General features: G+C 38.2%; 1 protein-coding gene across 1 annotated transcript in view; it reads right to left on the bottom strand.

Moving 5' to 3' along the window:
* CORIN (corin, serine peptidase) overlaps nucleotides 1-6,475 on the bottom strand; it is a 229,776-nt gene that overhangs the window by 19,677 nt on the left and 203,624 nt on the right. The window lies entirely within an intron of this gene.

The raw sequence follows: 6,475 nt of genomic DNA, 5'->3' as shown, positions 1-6,475 counted from the left end.
ATCGGCAGGCGGACTCACAACCACTGCGCCACCAGGGAAGCCCTACATTTTATTTTTAAAATATTTATTTATGTAAATAATGGCTCTTTCCATGCCCATCTCCCACGTATTCATATAAGAAGGATTTATATAACCCCTGAGCAATTTTCAAATATTGCACTGTTGTGGAAAGCAAAGCCCATGCTTCCCGAATGGTGCTATTCTGGAAAATAACACTTGTTCGCTTTGAAAGGCAGGCAGCGTAGTTAATACTTGCTTCATTGAATGGGAAAGATGACGAAAAGATGTGAAGGGAAAAGAGACGAGAAAAAAATGAAAGAGAATGAAAAGCTGAGGCTAAGAGATCCCTCCAAGAAGGAGCCAGGGCTTCAGAAATGTCAAGTTTTCAGGGAAGGCTTCTGAAAATTTCAAGCTAGGGGCTTAAAAAGGCCACCCACAACTTCTAATGGGCAGTCTTAGACTTCATTGTTTTTGAAAACTTGTCAGCAATAGTCTAGTCAATTCCACCTTAAAACACTTTTCCACCTGACTTCCAGGACTCTCCAAGCTCCAGAATTTCCTCCCATCTCTGGGGGCCCTTCCTCTCTGTCTTCTCTGCTGGATCCTCCTCGTCTGCTCTCAGTGTCTATATTGAAGTGCCCCAGGCCGCTGCCTTCAGTCTCCTCATTCTACACTCACCCCCTAGAAGATTTCACCTAGTCCAATGGCTTTAAATGCCACCCACAGCCTTGTACCTCCCAAACATATATCTCCAGCTCCATCCTCTCCCTTGAGCTGCAGACTTGTACATCCAATTATCCACTCACAAATTTGCTTGGATGTTTGATACTGGCTAAGATTTATGAGTGCTAACTGTGTATGTGGCAATGTTGTAAGCATTCAGAATTCATTGTACAGTTATTTAATATTTATAGCCACCAGTTATGCAGTTGAATCATCTCTCTTATATGCAACATTGATTGCATCAGCAAGTTGTCACTACTCTGCTTTCAAATATATCCTGAATCTTGTTGTTTCTCCCTGTGCCACCACTACAATCCTAATCTGAGCTACTCTCATCTCCCAAATGGTGGCCCTTCTTCTACTCTTCGCCCCTATAACCCATTCTACTCACAGTCGCAGAGTGATCTTTTTAAAAATAAAATTAGATCAGATTCATTTTCTGCTCATAATTCTCCAAGGAATTTGAATCACACACAAGACAAACTGTAGACTCCTATCCATGGCCTTCAAGGCCCCACATGACCTGCTCCATTCGAACCCCAGGGACTTTCTATTTTTGGACATGCCAAGGACATCCACAACTCAGGACTCTTCCCTTTCTGTTCTCTCAGCTCTCACGTGGCTCCCACATTTATTCCTTCTCTTTACCCAGGTCCCAGCTCAAACATCACCACCTCAAAGCTGTCCTCCGTGACTGCCCAGTCTAGCCTTTACCCCATCACTCTCTACTCTTGACCCAGCTTTAATTTTTGTCTCACAGCACTCATTGATACCAATGATGATATACTTCTTTGTCTGTTCTGTGTCTGGCCCCCAGACTGTAAGTTCTGGCTGGTATTCCCAGGACCTAGCATACATTGGGTTCTTAACATGTACTTGTTTAATGATAGTTCAACAGATGATGTTTCAAAACATTTATTAGTGGCCAATTCCAACCACCTAAGCAAGGTCTATTCATCATCATTGCCTCCACCTCCTCCTCCATTCTCAGTTTCTCTTCCTCCATAGTGGGCCAGGACCAAAGGTGTGGGCATTTAGTTGACCACAGTGTTGGAATGTGGAGCTTTTATTGTAGATATTCCCTTATACTGTGGTGACATGTCAGCCATGCCATCACTGTCCTCATTTGCAAGCTTGCCCAACTAACGTAAGCTGATTTGACCAGCTAGACCAGTTGTTTTTCAACCCAGGCTGAATACTGAATCATCTGAGGAGTTTTCAAATACTGATTTTCTGGGCATCATCCCATATCAACTGAAAGTTGGGCTGGGGTCTGGGAATTAGTATTTTTAAGAGCTCCCTAGGGAGTCTCTGACAAAAACCCACCCACCCTCTTTTTTTCCTTGGCACGTCGTTCTTCACCATTTTCTCATGCATAGAAAAAATTCAAAACGCTGAGATTTTAGGAGGGTTAGGAAAAAGTATGCAAGGCCAACATTCAACACGTTTTTAGCATTGTTGGGTTCTTAGACTAGATTCTACTACAAGAGTCCTCTATACAGTCCACACATTCTATTCTTTTTCCACTGTAAAAAAAATAATTTTAGGTCTAGCAAAATTGATGTCATATGGAAGCAACCTAAGTGTCCATCAGCAGATGAATGGATAGAGAAGATGTGGTGTATGTATATATATGATGAACTATTACTCAGCCATAAAAAAGAATGAGATGTTGGCACTTGCAGCCACATGGATGGACTTGGAGGATATTATGCTAAGTGAAATAAGTCAGACAGAGAAAGACAAATACTATATGATATCATTTATGTGTGGAATATAAAAAATAAACTAGTGAATATAACAGAAAAGAAACAGACTCACAGATACAGAGAACAAACTAGTGGTTACCAGAGGGGAGAGGGAAGGGGGGGAGGGGCAAGATAGGAGGGGGGTTAAGAGACACAAACTGTATAAAATAAATAAGCTACAAGGATATATTGTACAACACGGGGATACAGTCAATTTTTTAATTGAAATATAGTTGATTTACAATGATTCAGGTATACAGCAAAGTGATTCATATATATATTATATATGTATATACTTTTTCAGATTTCTTTTCCATTATAGGTTATTACAAGATAGTGAATATAATACCCTGTACTATACAGTAGGTTCTTGTTATATAGTCAATATTTTATAATAACTATAAATGGAGTATAACCTTTAAAAATTGTAAATCACTATGTTGTACACTTGAAACTTATATAATATCGTACATCAAATATACCTCAATAAAAAAATTGATGTCACTATTTGAAAAAATATATATATATAACATCTATATAGAGAGAAATATATCTATAGATATAGATACAGATATAGATATAGAGCTGGGGATTTCAATAATAAACAAGAAAGACATGATCCCTGCCTATACAAACTTTAGAATTGAGTGAAGATGAACGCTTAAAGAAACAATTATAATAAAATTCAGGAAGTGCTGCCTCATGAACATTACAGGATAAGGTTGCAGAAGACAATTTTTCATTATATAAAGCCATCACTCAAAGAACATGCCTTTCTTTCTCTTCCTTCCTTCCTTTCTTTCTGTCTTTCTTCCCTCCCTCCCTTCCTCCCTTTTTTCCCTCCCTCCCTTCCTTCCTCCCTCCCTTCTTTCCCTCCCTTCCTTCCTCCTTTCCCTCCATCCTTTCCTCCCTCCCTCCCTCCCTCCTTTCCTTCCTTCCTTCCTTCTTTCCCTCCCTCCTTCCCTCTCCCTGTTCCATTTTTCAGTCTAGAGGAGTAAGTGCATAACCATCTGAGAAATTCAATACTCACTTGAGATCCTATTGTTGAAGATATTTGAAATCAAACAATTATTGATTTCAAATGTCTACCTATTTAATAGCTTCTTGCCTCCAATCAGAGCTACTAAATTTTGGTTTCAAAAAAAATACTCATCTATTTGCTTAAATCACAAGCAGTATGACAAACAGTATGCAGTTGAACACTGCAAATTATTGGTAACAAAATGAAATAGTGTAAACTTTTCGGACTTAATTACTATATTGGGGTTAATCTAATTCTAACAGTAAAACATAAGTATCAATAAAATTGCTAAATGTTATTAACTTGAATTCAGTAGCCTGCTGTGACACAAGCTACTGTCCTTATGGCATTAATGTCCACCAAAAGCAAAAAAAAAAAAAAAAATACAGGAAATTCACATACTTTTTTATATTCAGTAAGGAAGTTGTTCTATTTTCTTTTTTGTTATGAGTATAAGGGGGAAAATAAAGTCTCATTAAATGTTTTTTCCCAAGTCTGGCAAAAACCAGGAAAAACAATAACCTGTTATTCAAAAGGGGTACATGAAGTGAGGGAGATGTGTATAAATGGTATATTGGTATATTAAGCATGTTCTAGAAAGAATAAGTCACCCCCATCTGGGTGGAAGCAAAAAGAGGAAAGAAGACTTAGGGCTACATGAAGGCCACATGAATCTAGTTTCAGTAAAAAAGTACCCAGTAGAGGACCACATAGGAACAAGCTATGTTCATGTGGCCATTTTAGTGAAGAGTAAATTGGACTACAAAGATAAAAAGCCAAGTATAGCAGCTGAAAATCTTCAGCATCAAGGGGATTTTTTTCTCAGTGCTGTCAGACTTCAAAGCAACAGCAAGGAGAACTGGTACATCCTTAAAGAAGATTGTGCCAATATCCTCATGCTCTGAGAGTGAGGAAGCAGGCAAGGTGAAGCCAGGTGAACATCCACCAGTAACAATAAAAGTGGCTGAGGAAGATGTTAAGAGACCTTTTTCTCCTTTCATTCTTCTCTCCATAGTATTTCATTACCAGAAATTCTTATTTAATTTGCTTTATGTTTATGCTCCTGTTTTAATGATGAATATACATTATAGATAATGTTGAGATAATATGATTTCAACTTCTAATTCTTCAGTTATCACTCTAGAGAGAAAACACAGCTACTTATATACCTCAGATGCATAATGACATCCAGGGAAGTTTATACAGAATTGAAGGCACAATGTCTCTGGACACAATAACCAGTTTCAGTTTGTAATTTGCCACACTCAGCTCTAGTTTAGACATAAGTTTGCCACATTTTCACTTAATTCAGCTGGCCAGGTTTAGAGATTTTCTTCTATCTTTATCTTTTCTTAAGAGCACAAAAATTTCCCTTTTTTCACCCTTTCTGATTTTACTCTGAATAACTTATATTTACTATTTATGTCTTTTCAGAAAATAAAATTAATATTTATAATTAACCCCTGTGATAGAAATCACTATTTTACAAGACTTACTCCAGAAATGGCACAGCCATGTGGTGACTTGGAAGTAATTTGAAATTTACCATATCTGCACTAAGCAAAGAAATATCACAAAAAAGCATCATTTCTGTTCTACAAATCTTAGGAACCTCTTACTTTTCATATTGCATCTGCCCTTGGTATGTTTAAAGAATTCTCTCTAACACATGCAGTGACTGGATTCTAGAATGGGATGACCACAATGTAAATGCATAAAGGGGGCGAGTATAAGTCAGTAAGTAGTGGGTGTCAGACCCCAAGACTTGCCCATCTCGAGGGCCATCTGCCTCTCAGCTCCTGCTGATGGCTGTCGTATTGGAATATCCAGTGTGAACTGACCTTCTGATTGTTTCAGGGAAGCCAAAGTTCTGGATTTTATGTAAAGTATACACAGTTTGAACTGCTGGCCAAAGTTTTTAAATGTATCTAACAAGCAAAAGAGATCAGAGCTGGATTCTTCTCTTAGTATAAAATCTCTATAGTTTCCAAGTATTTCTACATATCAATTCAATCATCTTCTCACCAATTATGAGGTATAAATAGGAATGCTTATTCCATTTTAGAGAAGAGAAGGCAGTGACTCAGAGCAGATGAGTAACTCATCTAAAATCACAGAGATACTAAGTGATGGTAGCAGGCCAGAAAGCCAGTCCTTTAAACCCCTACACCACAACCTTTATACTAAACTTCTCTGAAACAAAGAAGGGTCCACAGGTATCAGGACAAGAATCAGGTATTGGCCACAGAGGGGAAAGCATGCAGGATGAGTGGAGACTGACTGGTGAGTGATAGGATGGCAGATAGAAGGAAGATACCTTCTCCTTCCTGAATGTATCCCCCAGATATGATGGGGAACTAGCCGCCAGTAATGAAATTACAGAAAGTGAGCAATTCTATTATCCCAGGGTCCAAAAAAGCTAGAGAAGGGGATAGTCAGATACACATCCTAGAGCTTAGAGAATCAGATTTAAGAATGTTTTGGAAAAAAGATAGGACAATGTGTCCAGACACTCTTAAAACAAGTACAGCTAAACAGAGATGGGAGAGTTTGAGTTCCAAATTCTGATTTACCATCACAAATGACTGCAGTAAGAAAATGAAGAATCATCCAAAAAGTAAATGTTACAACATAAGAATCTCAGAGCTTTCAAACTGTAAAGTTTATCCCAGAACAGTGGCAAGAAACTGTAGCAATTGTCAAAAAGTCTTAGTCATAGAACCCTCCTACACTGTTGGTGGGAATGTGAATTGGTACAGCCACTACAGAGAGCAATATGGAGGTTCCTTAAGAAACTAAAAATAAGCCACCATATGATCCTGTAGTCTCACTCCTGGATGTATATCCAGAGAAAACCATAATTTGAAAAGATACATGCACCCCAATGTTCACTGCAGCACTATTTACAATAGCCAAGACATGGAAGCAACCTAAATGTCCATTGACAGATGAATGTATAAAGAAGGTGGGGTATAGATATATA

This window comes from Physeter macrocephalus, chromosome 7 (genome assembly GCF_002837175.3).
Source record: "Physeter macrocephalus isolate SW-GA chromosome 7, ASM283717v5, whole genome shotgun sequence".
Classification (NCBI taxonomy): domain Eukaryota; kingdom Metazoa; phylum Chordata; class Mammalia; order Artiodactyla; family Physeteridae; genus Physeter; species Physeter macrocephalus.
The sequence above is the reverse complement of the archived record's forward strand: the minus strand, read 5'-3'. Positions and strand labels throughout refer to the sequence as shown.